Source organism: Cervus elaphus, chromosome 30, assembly GCF_910594005.1.
Source record: "Cervus elaphus chromosome 30, mCerEla1.1, whole genome shotgun sequence".
NCBI classification, from domain to species: Eukaryota; Metazoa; Chordata; class Mammalia; order Artiodactyla; family Cervidae; genus Cervus; species Cervus elaphus.
Genome location: NC_057844.1, coordinates 34307276 through 34330798, shown reverse-complemented (window position 1 = coordinate 34330798; position 23523 = coordinate 34307276). Strand labels below are relative to the sequence as shown.

At 46.1% G+C, this 23523-nt stretch overlaps 1 protein-coding gene across 2 annotated transcripts in view; it reads right to left on the bottom strand.

Moving 5' to 3' along the window:
- SPATA13 (spermatogenesis associated 13) overlaps positions 1-23138 on the bottom strand; it is a 107655-nt gene extending 84517 nt beyond the window's left edge. The window contains exon 1 of one of the 2 annotated variants that reach the window (XM_043891706.1): positions 22909-23138. The gene's annotated coding sequence lies outside the window, so the exon portion shown is untranslated. Of the gene's footprint in view, positions 1-2763; positions 3551-22908 lie in introns of those variants that run through there. The other variant, XM_043891707.1, reaches the window with a different exon arrangement.
- Between the last annotated feature and the right edge of the window lie 385 nt (positions 23139-23523).

The following is a 23523-nucleotide window of genomic DNA, read 5'->3' as shown; positions in this document are numbered from 1 at the left end:
TCCTGAGGACACACAAACACCCAATGCATACGATTTCCTACCCTACCTCTTGGAATTGCTTTCTTTTTTTCCTCCATTTCAAGATGGATTTTTTCCCAATAGTTCTGTTGCCCATTTCAAACAAGCTGCCCCATGGAGGACTTCTGGAAAACCTGTATTTTCCACACAGAAGACAAACGTGTGCCCACTCCATCACCAGGCTTTGCTGTCACTTCCTGAAACCCAACGCTGCAGAATCCTGGTAGGTAACTTCTCTCCAGCGAGCAGGCTGAGCATAGAGGCCTGACTCAGACCCTGATGCCAACAGAAAGTCATGTCAACTGCAGCCCTCAGTCGGAGGCATTGCTGAGGTTCTGTCTGCGTGCAGGTCTCAGGGGGCCGGGCCCAGGGTTCATGGAGGACCCCATGGCTCCCAAGGGTCCAGGGGCCACGTTGCTGAGCAGTCCAGCCACCTCCGGGCTCTGCCCATCAGTTTTGCTGGGCTGTTGCACTGCTGTTCCACCCCCACCCCCCACACCCCTCGCCGTCTGAAGGTCACTTTCAGCCCCTACACTCCCAGTGCATGACCTTGACATATCCTTGACATGCTCTCAACTCCTGTCCTTAGTTGCACCGCTAATTTCCAATCGCTGGTGAGGCATCACATTTTCCTGGTCACTCCCCGGCTTCCTAATTTTCTACTTTTACCTTGAAGTTAATTCTTCTTCATGTGAGCAGGTGGAGGAAAGAGGGCTTTTTAGTGTCCACACAGGGAAACTGACAACCCAACTCTCTCTCCATTGGGAGGTGGTGATGGTTACATCATGTGTCCACTTCACTGGGCCACGGTGTCAGTTATTTGGTCAAACACTAGTCTAGATGTTGCCGTGAAGGCACGTTTTAATGTGATTAACAGTGAAATCAGGAGACTCTGAGGCAAGCAGATGGCCCTCCATAATACAGGTGGGCTTGGGCAATCAGTAGATGGCCTTACAAGACTGAGGTCCCCCAAGCAGGAAGGGATCCAGCCTCCAGACTGCCTTCGGTGCAAGATTGCGACATCGACTCTGGCTGGAATCTCCAGCCTGGCCAGCTGCCTACAGACTGTGCTCTTGCCAGCCCCACATGAGATGATTCTCTAAAACCAAGCATTTCTTTTGTCTCTCTCTCTCATATCAGGTTTGCTTCTTTAGAAGAAACTGTTAAATTCCAATAATTAAAGACCTTCAACAAAATGCCTCAAGCAGTCGTTAAAATGCAATGCTTTGTGTGTTAAGACAAATGACTTGCTTTGCTGTTGTTGTTCAGTTGCTCAGTCGTGTGTGACTCTTTGCCACTCCATGGATGGCAGCAGGTCAGGCTTTCCTGTCCTTCACTATCTCCCAGAGATTGCTCAAACTCACGTGCATTGTGTCGATAATGCCATCCAATTATCTCATTCTCTGTCACCTCCTTCTCCTCTTGCCCTCAATCTTTCCCAGCTTCAGGGTCTTTTCCAATGAGCTGGCTCTTCACATCAGGTGGCCAAAGTATGAGAGCTTCAGCTTCAGCATCAGTCCTTCCAATGAATATTCAGGGGTGATCTCCTTTAGGATGGACTGATTTGATCTCCTTGCAGTCCAAGGGATTCTCAAGAGTCTTCTCCAAGACCACAGTTCTTGGAGCATCAATTCTTCGGTGCTCAGCTTTCTTTATAGTCCAACTCGCACATCCATACATGACTATTGGAAAAACCATAGCTTTGACTAGACGGACCTTTGTCAGCAAAGTGATATCTCTGGTTTTTAATACAATGTCTAGGTTTGTCATAGCTTTTCTTTCAAGGAGCAGGTTTCCACAACGAGAGCATATTCAAAGACTAGATATGCAGAACTGTCAATAGTCACGATGTCAAAAATCATAGGCTACTAGTGGACTCAAAATTAAAGAAGGAACTCCTTTCAGAGGTAAAATCCAAGTGCTAACTGAAATTTGGTCCTTTCAAATCTCAGTCTTCTCTGCACTGGTTTATTTCTTACAGAATGGATTTTCAAGTAGCTTTAGAATAAATTATAGCCTTGAGTCAGAAAAATCTAAATTACAGGCCCCTAAAAAAATCATACACACAACAGAACATTGCCAATAAATAAAATCCCTTATGAAAAAAACCTTTCATAAAGCAAAGCAATAAAATTTTACTACAGTTACAAACAAAAGCATTTATGGTACAATCTTTGGTCACACAAACTAGTACCTACTTAGTGCCACAAACACACATCACAGTGAGGTGCCCTGGTCTACATTGTTAGGAAAGGCTTATATTGCATTACATAAATGGGGAGAATGCCCAGATTGATAATGAACACAATTACAGAGTAGGTCCCTGGAGAAGCAAAATACAATGTAAAACGAATGCACTTTTCAAAAGACTGACTCCCAGCGCCTGCCCTGAAAAGTGTGAGCTCTTCCTGGTGGAACAACTCATAGAAAAAAAAAAAGTGTTGGTTGCTAAGCCATGTCTGAATCTTTGCAATCCCATGGACTGTACCCCTCCAGGTTCCTCTGTATGTGGAATTCTCCAGGCAAGAATACTGGAGCCGGTAGCCAAGCCCTTCTCCAGGGAACAACTCATAAGTCCACTCAAATCCTGTAGCAGTAAAGCATCCCTCACTTTTGGTACATGCCACCACTTGACCTTAAACTCAGAACAAAAATAATGGGTTTTCCTTTAATTCCAATCTCCATTAAGATAACAAAAGAGCTATTTCATAAAAAAAAAAAAACGGCAGTCGGGCCCCATCCTACCTTTCCAGGTCTTCAAAAGGCCACCACCAGGGTCGTACCACACACAGTAGGGATGAATTTATTCTAGGTCCCGGTGGCTCCACAGGAGAGCTCAGACCATGAAATTATCAGAGCTTTGAACTTTGTCCTATGCAGCACACAAAAACCCACCAGTGTGATTTGTGGGTTTGTGCTGTGGCCTAGTATTAAGTTAATGTGTAACAACAATTACACATCAGAGAGGAAAAAAATCAACAAGTTAAATATATACTTCAGAAAAACCCAAACTGACAACAACAGCAAGTAAGTGGTAATCTTGGCAGTGCGGCGTTTTCCCCACTTTCCCAATGTGTCGGGTGCTTGCTTGTGACCAGGCGGCGGGCATGTGGATGCTGACATCTTGGCCCACCTCTGACCCAGTCAACAGGGCTGGGTTCTGTCCAACCGCGTAGTTTGAGTTTCAGAACAAAAGCAGTCTGATTACTTGGGTTCAGGTAGAACCAAAAATTCCTCCCAGAGGATTTTCTGTATGGAATTTCAACACCCAAATGAGTTTAATACTGATTTCTCAAAATGAGTCATTCTCAGTGAGCACAGAGCTCAGATACCTATTCAAAATCAGCCACTCATACAGGCTGTCAGTACTTGCCATGAATAAAGAAGAAACTAGTCATTATTTGAGATGATTTGAAAACAATAATGAATATAATTCAACTCTCAAAATCACTACATGCCTTTCTTCCTTTGGGGGCTTTCTTAGGTAGTGCGGTGGTAAAGAATCCACCTGCCAGTGCAGGAGACCAATACGTGGGTTCAATCCCTGGGTCGGGAAAATCCTCTGAAGAAGGAAATCGCAACCCACTCCAGTGTTCTTGCCTGGAAAATCCCATGGACAGAGGATGCTGGCGGGCTACAGTCCATGGAGTCACAAGGAGTCGGACACAACTAAGCACTGATCGTACACACACAACCAACAAGGACCTATTGTATAGCACAGGAAACTCTGATCAATGTTATGTGGCAGCCTGGATGAGAGGGGAGTTTGGGGGAGAACGGATACGTGTATGTGTATGACTGAGTCCCTTCCCTGCTCACCTGAAACTATCACAGCATTGTTTGTTGATCGGCTAGTTTTAAAAAAAATAAAATTAAATTAATGTACATCTGTGTTTACTAAGTAGTCTCCATTTTGTAAACCATATAAATCACATGTCTCACATCATTCCATCAGAAGAAAAAGAATCTCTCTGAAATCCTGTAATCTTTGTCAGAGACTCATAGGTGGACTGTTAAAGGTCTATTTAGGCTATGTGGGAACTTGATATATGTTAATTAATAAAACTGGATGAGGACCACTCAGGTGGACCAGTGGTTAGGACTCCGCCTTCCAGCGTGGGTGGTACAGGTTCGAACCTTAGTCGGGGAAATAAGATCCCACATGCCATAGGTTATGGCTTAAAAAAAAAATCTGAATGATTTGTAATATTAAAAAAAAAAAGAAAAAGTTGCCAGTGACTCCTCACTTAGCACTCTGTGTAACTTCTCATGACAGTCCTGTGAAGGAAATTAGCTTTTCCGGGTGACTTTTAACAAGTTACCTAACCTCCCCAAGTTAGTCTCCTTCACAGGGTGGGAGTACTAATAGCTGTTCACTGCTTTATGTAGGAAGTGAACCAAGACATGCAAAACCCAGGTAGCCCCATTTCAGAGGACACACACATGATCGTTTTAAAAATCACACAAACTCAGGGCAAAACCAGGATTTGAACAAATGCTCCAAATTTCCAGCCCCACGGCAGGGGGGATCGGGAAGGGGAACACATGTAAATTCATGTCAATGTATGGCAAAAACCACTACAATATAAAAAAAAAGAAAAAGAAAATAAAAATAATTGACTCAGTTGAAAAAAAAAAAATTTCCAGCCCCAGTGTGGAGAGGAGTGTGTGTCCCCTCTTCCTTCCTTAGTCCAGGTATACCAAAGGTAAGGCCGCCGCCAGCCAGTGGAGAGCATTACAAAGTAAAAAAAGCCTTCATTTGATCTCTGAAAACTTTCCACGTACAAAGAGTTCTGACTTTTGGACACGACGCTTTTCTGAGCACCAAGTTTTCAGAGCGAGGCCTCTCGGTCCGTTGTTCCCAGTTCTGCCTTCATCCTGGTTTGCTTTGGTGGCATTTTCCACAGAGAAGAATCATGTCTGCCCTGAAGAAAATCTGTATTCATTATAGTTGATTTATAGTTGAAAATGTATGTTCAATTTATCTGATTTTTGAAACACTCAGCCCTCTGCTAAAACAACCTCAACGTGCACATAACAGAAAATGAGATGAAGAGATTTAGATCTGTAAGACAGAGAGAGCCTTAGAGGATACCGGAAATAAAAACTCAGAAAAAGGCTTTAACCTTATCATTAGGAAGTCATGCATGCACATAGAAATCTTTCTCTACCATTGCTGGCAAGTTACCATGAGTAAGAAACCTATGTGCGTAGATGTCTTTCTTGAGAAGTTCCATACACCGTAATCTCAAATGCAGCAATACAGTAACACCTGTTCTGTGAGCTCCCACCCTCCTCCCTGCTCCACTCCACAACCCCCTACCACCTCCACCACCCTGCCAGCACAGAGGACAGTGCCTTGACAGCCACCGAGGTACCCGCCCCATCCTCGGAGGTCTCATCAGCTTTGTTTGGATGGACTAGGCCTGTATTACAAAGCACAACAGCACAGTGAGTCTTCTAATACAGATCAAACCTGCACAGCAAACTAGATTTAACCCCATTAGCAGCACCCCAGATAACTAGAAATGAAGGTTTTGACAAAGTAAGGGATACAGCTTAGGGAAGGATAAAGACAGGACCATCAAATCACAGCACTGAAGCTGCACTAAACTCATCTTCCCACTGAGGGCAGGGGAGGAAGCTGCCTGCCTCTAAGAGCTTCAGGCAGGATCCTAGAGACAGGTGGCATGTCACCCAGCCTGGACTCCTTCACAAGGCAGGATTCCTCCTACAGGGAAGAAAAACCCACAGAGGAGTTTTCCATAAGTAGGTGAATACTTTCAACACAGCCTTTCACTCGGGCATTTACTGGCTGCCAGGCTACACAAGGTTCTCATGAGGAATATGAGCGCACCACCCCGGAGCCGTCAGCTCCTCCTAAAGGCCAGCAGCTGTGCTACGCACTCCTCTGCAGAACCTCTCTGAATTCTCAGTGGAGCCCAAGGAAGCAGGTCCCCATCCTGGGCATCAGGTGAGGAAGCAGGGGGACTCAGGCCCAGACCGGCTGATTCTGCAGCCCATGACCTCTGGCATTTCCTCAAGGGAAAATGAAAGTCTTCTATAAGAGCTTCCAGAGACATTCCAAGGAATTATTAGGGAAAAAAAAAAAAAGAATGCTCTTTGTCAGAGAATTTAATAAGGAAAAATTTCAGCTAATCAGCCATTAAAATTAAGATATTGAACCAAATCATCTATTATTTCAAATACATATTAGAACCTGGTTATTTATTAGAGAAATATTAAATATGGCTAATATCAGCTTCATTCTCTAAAAGGAGCTTAAGCCATCAGGTATAAGTCATTATTTAGTGGTGCTAATAGCATAAACTATTGGTGGTTTTGGGGGAAAAGAGGAGTGACTGTTAGTGGGCATGATGATTTCTTCTTGTGTTCTAAAATTGACTGCAGTGATGACTGGCATGATTCTAGATATACTAAAAACAATTCCTCACTTTAAATGGATGAGAGGTAAGGTATGTCAATTATATATATATATTTTTTAATTGAAGTATAATGTTGATCAAACCAGTCAATCCTAAAGGAAATAAACCTTGAACATTCATTGGAAGGACTGATGCTGAAGCTGAAGCTCCAATACTTTGGCCACCTGATGCGAAGAGCCGACTCACTGGAAAAGACCCTAATGTTGGGAAAGACTGAAGGCAGAAGGAGAAGGGGATGACAGAGGATGAGATGGTTGGATGGCATCATCGACTCAATGGAGCAAAACCTGGGAGATAGTGAAGGACAGGGAAGCCTGGCATGCTGCAGTCCATGGGGTCACAGCAAAGAGTCGGACATGACTGAGCAATTGAACGACAACAGTTGTGTTTATTTCAAGTGCAGAGCAAAGTGATTCCATGATATACATACATACCTACTCTTTTTCAGATTCTTTTTCCTTACAAGTTATTACAAAATATTGAGTATTATTCTGTGTGCTACACAGTAGGTCCTTGTTGGTTATTGATTTTATACATAGTAGTGTGTGTACGGTGTGTGTATACATGGTACGTCTTAGATAAATCAGGTGACTTCCTGGAGCCTCACTGTCCCCTGTCTGTGCAGTGACTCTGGATGAGGACAACTGTATATATGCCAAGTATACTTCACAGAGCTGTTTAAAAAAGAAGCAAGTGAGGCTGCTGGCTTTGCTGTGGTGTCAATTCATTCCTTTTTTAAATTTTTATTTCATGTGGATTATAATTGATTAACAGTGTGGTGTTAGTTTCAGGTGGACAGTCAATTCATTCTCTTTTTACTTTTATTTTTAATCAGAGGATAATTGCTTTACAATATTGTGTTGGCATCTGCCATACAACAACATGAATCAGTCATAAGTATACATTGGTCCCCTCCCTCCTGACCCTCCTCCCCTCACCTCCCTCCCCATCCCACCCCTCTAGGTTATCACAGAGCACCAAGCTGGGCTTCCTATACGACACAGCAGTTTCCCACTGCCTATCTATTTCACATGTGAAAGTGCACGTATATCAGTGCTACTCTCTCCATTCATCCCTCCCTCTCCTTCCCCTGCTGGGTCCACAAGCCTGTTCTCTGCGTCTGCGTCTCTATTCCTGCCCAACAGCTCTCGCTCCCCTGGAGCTCAGACTAGAGATGACAACGGAAACATCCGTGACTAAGTAGGGAGGAGGGAGTCTCTTATCACCACCCAGATTCACTGCACAGACAGAAGGACAACGAGGCTCCAAGAAGTCACCTGATTTGTCTAAGGCTCACTGTGTCAGTCAGGCTAAAGGATGTACGCCCAAGCTGTCATAAGGGCATATGATCTCTTTCTTCCAAATATCTCTAAGAACTTGATGTCATAGTAAAGTAACGGTGAATCAGGGGAGCAAAGCAGAGTCCATCCCGCTCGGCTGTGATTAACTGAGAAAGAATAAAAGCAGTCGACTAGAGCATTTCCCACTTCTTTTTATCCTAGGAAGAAAGAGGATGTTCCTTAATGAAATGATAAAAAATAAAGTTTGAGCCTGTTATTTTCAACCGTTAATAGCTCATCAACCAATCATCTACCATTTATTTAGATACATGGAGCTTTCTTAGAGACTTACCAGGAAACACGGTAATGAAATTAAAGAGCTACAAGGTGAGGGAAAGAAGACAGGACCTTCTCCAGGGATCACGCCAGGTTCCTGTGTGCTTAATCTGTCCTTGGACTGTCCTGGCCCCATTAATCAAAGCAAGTGGTTTTCTGGGAAATAACATGCTTTTGTGATCTGAAAAAGAGATACTAGAGGGAAACTATGATGTCACAGGGAAAAGGACAGCAAACACTGTGATAAATTTAACTGCATTTTCTCACTTCTTGTTGTGTTACATGTAATAGAGTAAGGTCTTTGCTGCCCTTCTGTAACTGTACCTGGTTAAACAGGTTAAACTAACGGTGTGTTTACAAAACGACATGAGGTAACGTCAGTATTGACACTGATACCAGATCTGTTTGTACTTAAATCCAACAGCACTTATGTAGATATTCTTTATATAGTTATGCTACTGAAAAAATTACTTTTTTCAGTACACAAATTTTTTTTTACTATACATGGAAGCTTCTATTTCTGAAGAAACAATACATAAAAATGGATATAGAGTATAAAATTTATACTTGGCCTCTATTTTTGTAACAATCAGACTGAAGAAAGAAAAGTACAAAAGGAGTTAGGCAAATCCAGACTCCCTGCACCTACTTCAGTGTGTGGCACTTGGGAGACCTGCAAGAAATGCCAGGTTTTTAACTGAATGTGACTCCACAACAATGTAATAAAAATAGTTTCTCCACATGGTACACTTAATATTGTTGCTCAAATTTAAGTTGTGTCATCTGAAACTAAAATAATCTTCAAAATTTAATTTACTCTTCGGTTTCCCAGTAATCAGTCTTTATGGAAGCCATTGAGATTTCTAGGTTTTCTTCTGTGGGAGAATTAAAAATACTTGAGTCCATGTCTCTCTAGTTAATTTTTATATTCTCAAGAACTAGCACCACGTCTGGAACAGAGGAATTACTCAACATGTTTTTCAGAATAGATTAAAAATATAGCTTTATATCAATAACCCACCACTCTGTTCTAGATCTAATTAAAGATTGAATACTTAGTAAGCAGTGAGTTAGTTAACTAATAAATACTAATCAACAAGAAGAAACCTAACCAATCTTGAAATACCTCCAGTCCTGGTCAGCAACTCCAGCTATCTGACCTCTAATTTTGATGGAGATCTAGGATGGTTTTCATCAGATTTTCTAATCCTAACTCAACAGTGTAATGAAATGGTCCTCTGGTACCACATTTCCAATAGAGAATATAAACTCTACCCTCCCCTTGGATGGTTGTCAAAGTTGCCCTAAATTAACAATATGGATTGTTATGGATTTTCAGTCTCTTTATTTTTACCAAAAAATATGAATTAAAATTCTTCACTGTCTAATCTTCATTCCCCTTTCCTCACCGGAAAAAAACAAAAACAATTACTATTAACATCACTGCAACAAAATACTCCATTTCAGGATTAAAAGCATTAACCAACAGGATTAGAAAGGCATAGTACACTCCACCCTACAACAGCAGAATATATTCTTCTCATATGCACACGGAACATAGATCAAGACAGACAATATCCAGGACTATAAAACCAACTTCAAAAATGCTTAACTGAAATCATACAGAATGCATTCTCCAACCATAAGGGAATAAACTGAAAATTAATAACAGATGTGAGGAAATTTTCCAAACATCTGGAAACTAAACACACTTTTAAATAACCCACAGGTCAAAGAGGAAGTCTAGAGAGGAATTAAAAAAAGACATTTAACTGAATGAAAATAAAAATTAAATGTGACATATCAAAATTTACAGGACAGAGCTAAAGCAGTGCTCTGAGGAAAATTTATAGCATTAAATAAATACATAAGAAAATAAGAAAGAACTCAAATCAGTAGTCTAAATTCCCACTTCAAGAACCTAGGAAAAAAGCAAAATAAACCCAAAGCAAGGAAAAGGAAAGAAATATCAGTAACAAAGGTAAGAGCAGATATAAAAGAAAGCAGATAAATAGCAAGAATCAGTAAAACTAAGAGGTAGTTCTTTTAAAAGATTAATAAAGTCAACAAACTTCCTAAAAGATTGACTAAGGGGGAAAAAAAGATAGAAGAAACAATATACCAATATTAGGAATGAGATGAGATAGCACTACCCTCCCTGCAGACATCAAAAAGATAGTAAGAGAGTACTATGAACAACTCTACACACAAAAAATTGGACAACTTAGAGAAAATGGATCACATGCTCAAAAAACAAAAACTACCACATCTAATACAGTATGAAATAGATAACTTCAACAGATATTAACCATTATGGAAACGGAATTTGTCATTTCAAAATTAAGACGAAATCTCACTGAAGAATTTTACCAAGTGTTTAAAAAAGACCTAACATTAATTCCATCCTTTGTCACCCAGGAAATGAAAGGCATTTTCCATTCATTGTATGAAGCTAGTATTACCCTGATACCAAAATCAGATCAAGATAGTACCCTACAACACTACCAAAACCAACCAAACAAAAACCCAACTACAGACCAAGATCTCTCATGAATATAGACAAAAGAACACTTAATAAAACCTAAGAGACTATGAGTGAGTGGAGTGAGTGAAGTTGCTCAGTTGTGTCTGACTCTTTGCAGCCGCATGGACAGTAGCCCACCAGGCTCCTCCATCCAAGGGATTTTCCAGGTAGGAATACTGGAGTGGGTTGCCATTTCCTTCTCTAGGGATAGCAATATATAAAAATAATTACGCACACAGTCAAGTGGGTTCCATTTGGGTTTATTCCAGGCATCCAAGACTAGTTCAATATTTGAAAAATTAATCAATATAATTCATTATATTAACAGGCTAAAAAATCATAATCATCTCAATTGATAGAGAAAACACTTGATAAAATCCAGTCATCATTTAAAAAAAAAAGAGATCAATTTCCTCAACTTGATAAGGCACATCTGCCAACAACCTACAGCTAACATTATACTTAATTGTGAAAAGACAGGATGCCCTCTAAGATCAGAAAGAGGCAAGGACATTTGCTCTCACACTCTTATTCAACATAGTGCAAGAAGTTCTAGTCAGTTCAATAAGGCAAGAAAAGTAAATGAAAGGCGTACAGTTTAGAAAGAAAGAAATTAAACCATCCCTTTTTGCAGATGACACAATTATCCACATTGAAAGTCCCAGGGAATCCACAAAAAAACCCTAGAACTAATCAGCAAGCTCTACAAGGTTATATAATACAAGTCAAACACACACACACAAATTTTTTTTACTGTATTTCTACATAGCAATGAACACATGGGCATTGAAATAAAAAATACAATACCATTTACGAGTGTTCAAAAGTGAAATCTATGCAAACATGAACAGAAACTACATGGTTAAAACTGCACAGTGATGATGAAAAAAATGGAAGACTGGAAGATTCAAAATAGTAAAGATGCCAGTTCTCCCCAAATTCTAGCAGATATGAGAAGATTATTCAAAAATTTATATGAAAGCAAAAGGAACTAGAATAGCTAAAACAATGCTGAAAAAGAATAAGCTGGGATGAATTGGTCCGCCCAATTTCAAGACTCAAAGCTGTAGTAATCAAGACTGTGATGTTGGCTGAGACACATAGCTCAATGCAACAGAAAGGAGAACTTAGAAACAGACCTACACAAATATGCCCAACTAATTTTTGATAAAAGTGCAAAAGTCACTGAATAGAAAAGGCGTAGCCTTTCTAACAAAAAAGGGGGCTGGAGCAATTAGACATCTACAGGCAAAAACCACAAACAAACAAAAATCTCACAAAAAAATACAACCTACATCTCACACCTTATACAAAAGCTAACTCAAATGAGTCATTGACTTAAATGTAAAACTATAAAACTTAAAAAACAGTAGAAGAAAATCTTCAAGATCTAGGGCTAGGCAAAGAGTTCTTAGACTTGACACCAAAAGCATAATCCATAAAAAAGGAAAACCAATCAATAAATTAGACTTCATCAAACTTAGAACATATTTGCAAGCCACACATATCTAAAGAAGTAGTATCATCTTCAGAGAAGTGTGTTGCGTAAGCAAAGCAATACCTAACATACAGTATGATTCCAATTTTATAATATTTTTGAAATAAAATTATATGCAGGAAGAATTAGTGGTTGCTAGAGGTGAAGGAAGGAGTAGGGGCAGGAGGGAAGCGGGTGTGGATATAAACGGACAACACAAGGAACCCTCTTGGTGATAGAAATGCTATTTATCTTCACATAGCAAGGTCAACGGGCTTCGGCGTGGCTCAGCGGGTAAAGAATCTGCCTGCCAATGAAGAAGACGCAAGAGACATGGATTCGATCCTTGGGTTGGGAAGATCCCCTGGAGCAGGGCATGGCAACCCACTCCAGTATTCTTGTCTGGAGAATTCCACAGACAGAGGAGCCTGACAGGGGATAGTCCATAGGGTCGCAAAGAGTGAAACATGCCTGAAGCGACTGAGCAGGCGTGCACGCACATCAATGTCAATATCCTGGCCATGATGTTGTACACATCACATAAATATCACTGCATTATACCATGCATGTGAATCTACAATAATTTCAGCTTTTTAAAAAAACCTTAATCTTAAAGATTAACAAGAATGTAAAACTCCCCACGAATAGAATTCCATATTGACAGAACTCTCAAATCCCCACTCTTTTCTGCCAACTCTTGCCTCTTGTGTGTCAGATTTTGACTCTTAACAAAGGCACTCCAGCTAAAGAAAACCATCTACACACCACATCTGAGTCTTCCGTACAATCAGGCACCAGGATCTGGGTATTTTACAGAGACCTTCCTGACTGTGCAAACCTCATGACTGACGGAGGCAGGTTCAGCAAGAGAGCCCAGGACAGGTGCCAGAAGTGTCTGAGTTCCTGCGTAGACAGCAGCAGGTGGACGTGGCCACCTCCAGCGGGAAGCAGCAGGTTCTGAGACCAAGGCCACCGCTTCCCCATCTCCCTCCGCCTCTGGCCAAGGCAGCACTGAGTATATAGGGGCCTCTGCACTCCGAAAGCAACAGAGCCGCTGCCCTGAGACCAGGAACCATGCAGATCCCCTCCTGAGCCCTTAGCGAATGGATCCTGATGCGGGTCTGAAGTTCCCTCTCTTCTGAGGTGAAAGCTGTAGGCTCCTCCCAATGGCGAAAATACCTTTCCATCTAAAAGACCATGAGAAACGTGGTCCAAGCTATCTGAGTCCTGCAGCTGTGAGTCTGTATGAGGAAAAGAAAGATTCACTGACCAGGCATGTAGAATATGCATGGCTAGTCATCTCTAGAAACAATCCCATAAAAGAAACTCTCCTGTTTGAAAGAAAGGTGTGTGCATGCCTGCATGCTCAGGTGCTCAGCCGTGTCTGACTCTGTCACACCACGGACTGTAGCCCGCCAAGGCTCCTCTGTCCATGGGAGTCTCCAGGCAAGAATACAGGAGTGGGTTGCCATTTCCTTCTCCAGGGGATCTTCCCAACCCAGGGATCAAACCCACATCCTTTGCATTGGTAGTTGGATTCTTTACCAATGAGCCACTAGGGAAGCGACATACATAAAGAGCCATAACACTCATGAAACCAGTGTGGTTTTTGTTTTTTTTTTTAATCCTCTCTCAATAATGCAAACCAAAGCACTTCCCAGGTCTCTTCAGTTGAGCTGCAAGCATACACAGAGAAGTGGCTGCCCGGGTCTGGGTGACAAGGGACCAGAAACCCGCCTGTTGAGCCAACCTTCTGTTTCTCCTGGACTGATCTGCACAGATAGCCACTATCTTCACCTCAGAAGATGAGTGTTCCAACTGACACAAAGACTTCTTAAAAAATTCCCAGCCAGAGAAAAACAGATGCACTGTGTGGAGAGACCTGCTTCTATGGAATCGACTTTCCAGGAAAGCCTAGAAACAGTGCTGTCTGCTGACAATGGCATTTCCTCCTTCCTTAGAGACGACTCATCTCAGCAGGAAAGAAAAACCAGGAGAGATTGGTTGTATTCACCCACAAAAATAAAAACAGGCTATTAAAGTCCTAGAGGAGAAAACAAGCAAAACTGTACTTGTCTACTGGGACAATACAAATTCAGTAATCCAGCATGCACCAGAATTTAATAAGCCATTTTGCTTCAGAATAATTGTTGCATGGGGTTTGATTTAATTAATCTCAGCAGGCTTGGGAACAGCCCCCAGGAAGTCAATGTGATAAACCCCCTTGGACGTGCTGGTATGTCAGGGCGCCGCAGACTCACACCTTCAGGCAGCAGCAAGGGCGCTGTGCACTCTGACCCACCCACTGCCAGCCTTGAAATGCCAGGACATGCGCGCATCCCTGTCCCGTATGAAGGCTTCGGGCGAGCACCAACTCAGGGCGAGCACCTTGGATGAGGGTCAGAGTAGGAACAAAGACCAGGAAAAGCAGAGAGAAACACTGCTTCCTCCTACAAGGTGATCAGAAAGAAGGTCTACCGAGTTCTCTAAGCCTGAGTATTTTCTCCTAATTTTGAGTCGAGCCACAGGAAGCCCTGACCCACGGCAGAGGAGGAGAGCATAGACAGAGCGTCTCCACCCTTCTCCAGGGCTCCCCATTTCCGGTGGTAGAAAAGTCTAGCCTGAAAGAGAGCCCGGAGAAGGTCATCCTACATCACCGCCCTCCCACCCAGCACATAGATCTAGGAGGGACGGTGAGACTGCAGGGAAGGATTAGTGGAGACTGGGAAGGGCCTCCCCATGGCTGGAACCACAGCTGCATTTAGGAATGGCGCGTCCGTCCATCTCAATGAGCACCGTCATCATCCGTGAGCACAAGACACTCTGTCGGGCACATGACATTTCAAGAGCTACATCTGGACACGGGCGGCTCAACCCTGAGCAGAACGGTTGACCCCGATGCTGGTGGGTGAGGACAACTACTGAAAATACAAATTGACTTCCCTGGTGGCCCAGTGGTTAAGGCTCTGCACTTCCACTGCAGGGAGCATGGGTTCGCGCCCTGGTCAGGGAGCTAAGATTGCACATGCCTTGAGGTTAAAAAACGAAGAAAAAATACTAATAGGATCCCATCAGTCATCCAGATTCCACAAGCTGCAAGTTTACAAGTCAGTCTTCTTCCTCACCCCTTGCCATGGCTTTTCATAAAAAAATGAATCTTCAGAAGAAGCTGCCACTTTCCTTATTCAGAATCCCACAGCTTCATGTCTCAGGGATGCCAGGCGTCTCAACCTGACTTAGGCTCAAGGATACACTGACTCAGCACAGCATGTGTGTGGGCCCCACCCTAGACACACACACACACACACACACACACACAGCATGTGTGCGGGCCCCACCCTAGACACACACACACACACACACACAGCATGTGTGCGGGCCCCACCCTAGACACACACACACACACACACACACACACACACACAGCATGTGTGCGGGCCCCACCCTAGACACACACACACACACACACACAGCATGTGTGCGGGCCCCACCCTAGACACACACACACACACACACACACACAGCATGTGTGCGGGCCCCACCCTAGACACACACACACACACACACACAGCATGTGTGCGGGCCCCACCCTAGACACACACACACACACACACACACACACACACACACACACACACCCCCCAGAGGTCACCGCCAAGAACTGGAGCTGGGCCATAACGGTGAAGTCCCCCACGCTTTTCTGGGAAGTGCGGGACACCATGGTCCTGGCAGAGAGGCCTGAGGACGCAGAGGGATGATCTAACGCCAGCGCTGGACTCAACTTGATAAAACAAGCAGGCTCTTCAGTAAGACGGGCCACTCAATCCACTCTGGGGAGTTTAGGTTTGTTTCAGAAAAGTCAAAGGTAGAGAAAGCAGGCCTGGGAGATCTTAGAACAGACCATTTTAAAGAATGACTTTTCCCGTGTATTGACTTTTCCCGTGTATTCTGGGTTATTTCTTAACCTCATATTTTTAAAATTAAAACACAGTTTTAACTTTTCTCATTTTAAAAATCTAACCCTTTTGAATATAATTGAAGCTGTAGATATTCATATATTCCCTCCTCCTTTACTGTTTCAAATGAGGGGTTGGGGGATGTTATTTCAGAAGGATTCATGGAACATTTAAGCCAGGGCAATTCCTGTGAAGGCCTGTATTTCTAAAGGCTATTCAGCCCGTGGGTAACACCAGTGATAATGCTAAGGCCACACAATGGAGGCTAGTCTTTACCATAATACTGAGCCACTTGTGTGCCGGCCACACAAAAGTTTCCCTAGTGGTAGATTTTCACTTAGTCCTCGGGCAGCGGAACAAATAGAGTGAATCAATTATTTCTATTTTCAACACAGATTTAAATGTACTCCGGCCAACCTAAAGAGTAAACATCAGCTCCCTATATACCCTGCACAGCAAAAAACAAAACCAAAAACAGAATCTAACTTTTCCACAGAGACAGAACAAATCATAAACCTGAGATATGAATTCTCCTATTTCTTGTTTCTTTAATTGATTTAACCAAACCACTAGGACGGACTCTAGACTAAAAGAAATGAGAAACCCACAGACCTTACACTGGATGGTGGATTTCATCCTGAGAGTACTAACTATGGTCTCCAGCCCCAGGCAAACTGGATTTTAATAACTGGTGGGGATATTTTAGGATAATTGCAGCACGGGGTTTGATTTAATTAATCTCAGCAGGGTTCAAAGAAGGCCCGTGGAGTCAACATGAAAAACGTCCTTCAGAGGTTCTATTATTACAAGTGGAGTGATTATGTCACCAAAAGGTGTAGAGCAGGCTGCAGCTATAAACTGAAACCTAAAGAAACGCCTTCTACACGGTGATAGGTATGCTTGTCCTTCCACAGGAAAGAGGGGATAAAACCATCAGCTCAGGCTCGATGCAAAGCAGACGCCCATCAACAGTTACTGAATTAACAATGAATGAAGGTTGAAAGAATATGTATGACAGGGCACAGTATGCAGAAAGGTCATATGTTATTTAAGTAACTGCCAGAAATACACAATTTATGATATGACATTTAGATCAGAGAAGACAGTCTGGTGTAAAGACAGAGATGGAGATGTTTGGTGTGTTCAGGTGTAAAGAACAAGTCTGGAGGTGTTTGGTGTGTCTGAAAACAGGTGTCTAGGTACAAATGACAGATTAGGGCAGGGTCAGAACCCCGGGGTCGGGTGGGGAGCATTCTTACTGGAAAGCACTGTGCCTTCATGAGTTTAGAATCTGGTTATATTCCAAAGTCAAGTTGTTCTGTACAGAGGATGGAAGACGGTGCCAGTGCTGGGAAGGTGGGCCGGGGGTGGGGGCCTGTGTGCTCTGCTCACACAAGACCTCTGCAGTCCTGCCTGGAGGAGGCTCAGAGTCAGACCTGGAGATGCACTCAGAATAAGATGGAACCACCAGGAGAGCCCCAAACCAACAGGCCCTCAACAACTAGCAAGTATTCATGGAACAAGTGACAATGTCTGCGCTTTCTCCCCATCCCATCAAAAAACCATCAGAGCCTCCCCTCCCCCAGCTGACAAGTGCCAGGACCTCTTCTGAGCACCCTGTAAGAATGGACTCTCCCATCCTCATGGCAGCCTGTGACCAACTTCACTGCCCCTGAACAATCTAACACTATTTGGGGGTGGGAGAAGGCATCAATCTTTCCGAAAGACCCCCAGGTAATTGCAACACCCAAGAAAGTCTGAACCACTCAGTGAAGAGACGAGTACCACTATCTACACTGTTCAGAAAGGCAACTGAGGCAGAGAGGTCAAGGCCACCCCAAAGTCACACAGCTGGCAAGCAGCAGAGCTGGGACCTGAACCGTTTATCTGATGACCTTGAAACAATAGGAAATCATGTCAGGGAGCAGTGTTGTAGAAATAGTCTACGTCACTAGTAGGGATGAAATGAAGCAGGGTGGGCAAGGCAGTTGTGTGAGTGTACACAGTACAGAAACACAAGGACGGTGGGCGGCGGATCCCAGAGAGAGGTCTGACCACGCAGGAATGTGATCCCGGATCTTTGAAGGAGCAATGAAGAGCTGCTGTTTTTCATACATTCTAGAGCGCTGGTTCTCAAACTAGCATGCAAGAAAGTCACCTGGAAGGTGTTAAAATACAGACACATACCCCTGAGCCTCTGATTCTGGGGGCTTCCAGGGGGAAAGTCCTAGAATTTGCTTTTCTAACAAATACCCGGGAGATAGTGATTCAGAACCACTGCTCTGGGCACACGGTGACAGTAATGAATGAAGGGCCCCTCAATTCTAGGGGCCACTCAGAATTGTCTAAAGGTCCCTCATCGCCGAACTGGGGTCTGTCTCCCCACCTCTTATTCTGTCCCCAGAGGCTGGAATGCCTCCCTCTGTCAGCCCCTTCCCCAACCTTAGCATTCCTGTTCAGCCCAGGCTGTGGTTAGCACCTCCTCCACGAAGGCTTCCTGGATCCTAGGCTTCTCATGGACTCCCCTAAACACCCTCCCTGCAAATTGACCCCTCACCTGCTATGGGTCCCAGGACTTTCACATGCCAGCCTCTCCCCCCGGAAAGTGTGTGAACTTCCCTGATGGTAGGGATGTTCCTAGCATCCAGCATATAAACTCTTGAAGCCACAGAGTCCCAACACCCCAATTGGACAGGTTTCTATACCTACAGGTCAGTGGTTTTAGGACTCCGATCTACTCTCTCTCTTTATACCTTGTATGTGGAGGTGACTGAGCAGGGCCTGACCCTGTTTAATGTGACTGAGGTGTAACTGTGATACTCCACGACAAGACTGCTTACTGCTCCTGTTATATGAACCGCAATTTCCCTGAAAGCCTGTGATCCAGGTTCTGCTACCAGGAGCATACCTCCTCCCTGGCCTCCTGACCCCTCTGCTCTGACAGTAAAATCAGGGTTCTGCCCCCTGCACCTACCCAGGATGCCAAGCAAAGACCCCGGCTTCCTGTGGGCTGCCTCCCGCCATGGCCACTTTCTAGGCTAGTCATTTCAGACCTGTGTGCTATTTTCTCTGAGGACAGCCTGCCAATCTCTGTAACAGAGCTAGTCAGGGAGGGAAAACTCCGGTCCCTCCCTTTCCCAGATTAGCCAGCGGGGTCCTCTTAGAGCTCCCCAACTCCATGGCTAAACCCCAAGAGAGAATGGGGGCCCACTCAGATCTGGCCAGAGAAGATGTCCCAAGTCAGGCACTCGGTCCCTGAAATGACAGCGCTGAGCTCGCAATGCTTCCATGGTGACGTGGAAACAGGCGGGGGCTATTTCTGGCCAAGTAATCAGGTCCTCGAAGGTCCTAGAGAGGGGAGGGAACAGTCCTCTGTCTAGGATACCTGAAGATCACAAGCACAGGCTGAGGCATGGGGCGTTATCCGTGACCACAAGCGTTGACATGCCAACCACAGCAAATGGCCACAACCACGTTTGGACTACCTCTGTCCATCTGGGGCTCGCCACAGTTCCTGGCTTCCCCCAGTCAGCAAGCATACCCCCGGTCCAGGAGGAAGATGAACGAGGGTGCCTGGAAACCCCCCAAGGCCCCCACGCACCCCTTTGTATCCCCACCTTGGCTCAGCACCAGGAACCTTCTAGCTCGTAAAAGGCCCTGAGGACGCTGCTGCAGAGGGAGCTACAGGCTTCAGAGGAGACACGCTGGAGATGCATGCATGTGGGTCTCCTGAGCCAGGCAGTCCCACGTTCAAACCTCAGCCTTGACTCGTCTTATGGGGCTATAGCCATGAACCTTGACGCCTTCACCTATGCAAGGGAGCTGTGAACCTAACCTGCTCTTCAGTTACACAGTCCTCATCCAAACCACAGGACACAGACACGTCTCATCAGTTCTCCCAGGGACGCACAGACCCACCCATCTCATTCGGGAACATCAGAGAGAAGTTAATTACATGCAACATACACCTGAGGGCATCAGGACTGGATTCTGTCAAGAACGGCAGATACGGAATGGTTGAGCAATCGTGGGGAGGCGGCACCTTCCAGGTTCCCTGAGGGCTCACGGAGAAAGAGGTGAACCGGACAGCAGGGAGCAAAGCTGGGAACTGGGGGGCACAGACAGGAGTCCCAGGTCAGTGGGAGAGACGGGTAGTCAGGGCAGGGCCAACACAGAGACAGGCTCCCTGTCAACCCTATTTCATCTGAAATGCAGAGATGAAGGGAACCACGTGAGTACTAATGCCTTTCTACTAATGCAAGTAGAAAATGCACTCCAACATTCCAGTTACTGATTCTGAAACTGCCATGGATTGTACAATGTGCCTCGAGAAAGCAGGGTACGTTTGGTGTTCCTGCCTGATGTTCCGGAAAACAAAAAATACTTCTTTCTAAAACACTTGAATTTATACTTCTGTGTTTTTATGATCCCATGTATGCCATTACAAATCTCAGAAGCAAATATTCTTAAAATATTTAGCTTTCAGACAAAAAAAAAAAAAAAAGCCCACGGACAATTCCATCCGCAATGAATCCTCCTGCTGCCTCTGAGCTCAGGAAAGGGTGTGGGGGCGGGGAGCAGCACTCGGCTGCTCCGCACAGCAGGTCTCCGAGAGGCCACCCTGCCAGGCTGCAGAGCCAGGCATGGAGAGTCTGGCCCAGCAGCCAGCAGGTCGGGCATCTAGGGCCAGCCCTACCGTCCAGCTGCCTCCCTTGGACATGTCATTTTATTTCTCTGGGCCACGGTTTCCTCATCTGTGGAATATAAGGTCCCTTCTAGCCATCGAAGCAGAAAACTTTCCCAAGACTCTGCTTCAGCATCAGCAAAAGAACAAATACTTTCCTACAACTCACAGGAAGGCAAAGGAGATATCCGAACAAGGCTTTAAATTGTACAATGAAATGGAAACAAACGAGACTCGCAGCATCACAGGGCACTCAAGGACCCTGAAGCTCTGGCCAGCTAAAGTGAAACTGACCTCTCACTGTAGGGGCGGAGCAGCCGGCAATGGTCTTGGCGTGAAGCTTTCTCGAGCTCTCCTGTAGCCAAGGGGGCCAGCACTCCCTTCAGGAAAGCCAGCTGGAGGCCAGTCCAGGCAGTGTCTCCGTCTTTTTGAAGGACGGGAGACAACAGCTTTTCCCCACATGCAACCTTACAGGTACAGCTATTATGCCCTCCACTGCTGTAAACTGCAGACTAAATAAAACACACAAATAATGACCTTATTTCCAAAGCCAAATCCCAACCCATGTCTGAGTTCAAAAGTTGGTGTGGTGAGAAGAGGGGCTCTGGGCCTGGTATTTCACTTCTCCAAGCCTCCCTTTATCCATCTGTAAAATGGGGCTAGGAATGCATTGATGTTACAGGGATGTGAGGAGGATTCATGAGCTATTACTGCATGTACTTCCTCAGAAGGGTGCCTGGCTCCCTGTAAGTGCTCGATAACTGCTACCTAACATTCATATCAATATAAGTATCAACACAGCCAGAGAACTTGTCTACGGGTGGTACTACTTCAGCAAGAACACACACACAACCAGGAACAGGAAAGGAGATCCTTGAATCCACAGTAGTCCTGGGGAAGCTGCTGCCTCCTCCTGACACTTTCCGACATTCTGAAATAAAGACGTCTGCCAGGTGATGGGGGACCGACTGGAAGAGAAGTGGACAGAGGGATGGCGATGCAGGAGAAAAATCAGCAACCAGAGGAACTGAAACAAAGTGTGCACTGGAGGCGGGAAAAGCACAGGGAGAAACAGGTAAAATATAAGCAGAAGACACAGGAACCCAGGCAGAAAGGCAGACCAGCAGCCTGGTGGGAGGAGAATGGCTGATCTGGGGACCAAGGCAGGTGGGTGAAGATGAGAATGCTGGGTAAGAAACAGTCACATAAAACTCTAAAGGGTGGGGGCGGGGGCAGAGGACAAGGTTCAGAACAGGGAAGCACAGACAACAGGTCCCCAGGACACTGCAGGGAAGAAGCCTGGTAGAAGGGGGACACAGAAAAGGAGTGTTTGTTAGGAAGTGGGGGTGGGGGGATGCGGAATAAAACAGGTAACGTTTCTCTGCCTGCTAGAGAAGGCGAGCACAGAACTTGGGGACTTGGCAGGGATATAACAGGGTAGTAAACACCAGGCACGGAAAATGACCTGAGACGCGGGAGCGCGACGACAGGACCGGCGCGTGATACACGAATTCAGACGGCCTTGGTAACAAGTGCTAAATAAACTCAAGTTATTCTTCTATTCATCGACAAGACTGTCCAGTGCTGGGAAGCAACTGACCGAGAGAGTTTTGAGAGTTTTGTTTGTCTGCTTGGTTGATTTGGCTCTTTTTCCGCACCTGGAGGGGTTGGGGGAGGGCATTGCTCGGGCTCTGCGACAGCACAGCCAGATGGTGGCCGTCCGCTCAGGTCACCCGAGTTCCCCAGACGTGGGCGCAGCACGGGTCTGTGACCCCTGGGGCTGGGGTACCGACTCCCCCCACCACGCCGACCACAGTGGAAGGAAAACGGCCCTGGAGCCCACCCCTCCAGCTCGGGATCCCGCCGCCTCTCTCGGGAGATGAGGCCCGGGTCACCAGGGAGTGAAGTTCTCCAGCGCATCCCCTGGGCGGCGCGGGCGCCCCGCGCCTTTGTCCCTCCCGCAGCCCGCGGCGGGTCAAGTCTCGGGGGTCTCCGGGCGCGCGGGGCTGGAGTCCCACGATCCCGGGCCGCCCGGCCACGCAGCAAACGCACTGAGCGAACCTCACGCCCAGGCTGCGGGGCAGGCGTTGGGGTACCTCCGCTCCCGGACTCGGGCTCCCCGTGGACACCCGGGCGCCGACGCTGCGGACCGCCGGCCCAGCTCCCCGTGCCCCGATGCAGCCTCACCTACAGCGGCCCCGCTCGCAGGAGCCTCCGAAGTCGGCCGATCCTAGACGTCCCGGCGACTTAGGATCAGTCCTTCCTGGCCCAGCGATGCTCTGAGCACGCCGGGGTCTCGGAGAAGCCTCAGCTCCGGCGAACAGACTCTGGGCTGGCGGGCTCGGATGCGGCGCGAGGAGCGCGACGCGGAGCACACCAGCCTCGGCCTCCCCGCCCAGGCCACGCCCCCGTCGGGCCACGCCCCCGTCCGGGCTCTTCTTCCGCCCCCAGGCCACTCCACGCCGTCTACTGGCCACGCCCCGCCCGGCCACGCCCCCGGCAGGGCTCTCCTTCCGCCCCGTTGGGCCACGCCACGCCCTCAAACTGGCCACGCCCATGCCCACGCCCCGCCCCTAGTCGGGCTCTCCTTCCACCTCCCCCAGGCCAGGCCACGCCACGCCTGTCCCCTGGCCACGCCTCAGGCTCAGCTTTGCCTCCTTGCTTCAGGCCACACCTCCAGTTTGGCCCCTAGACAACCCCCCCAGCCCCACCCCTATCCCAGGCCACCTTGGCAGCAGTCCCGCTACCCCCACCATTCTCCCAACCATCCCAACCCCAGCCCCATCCACCACGAGGATATCC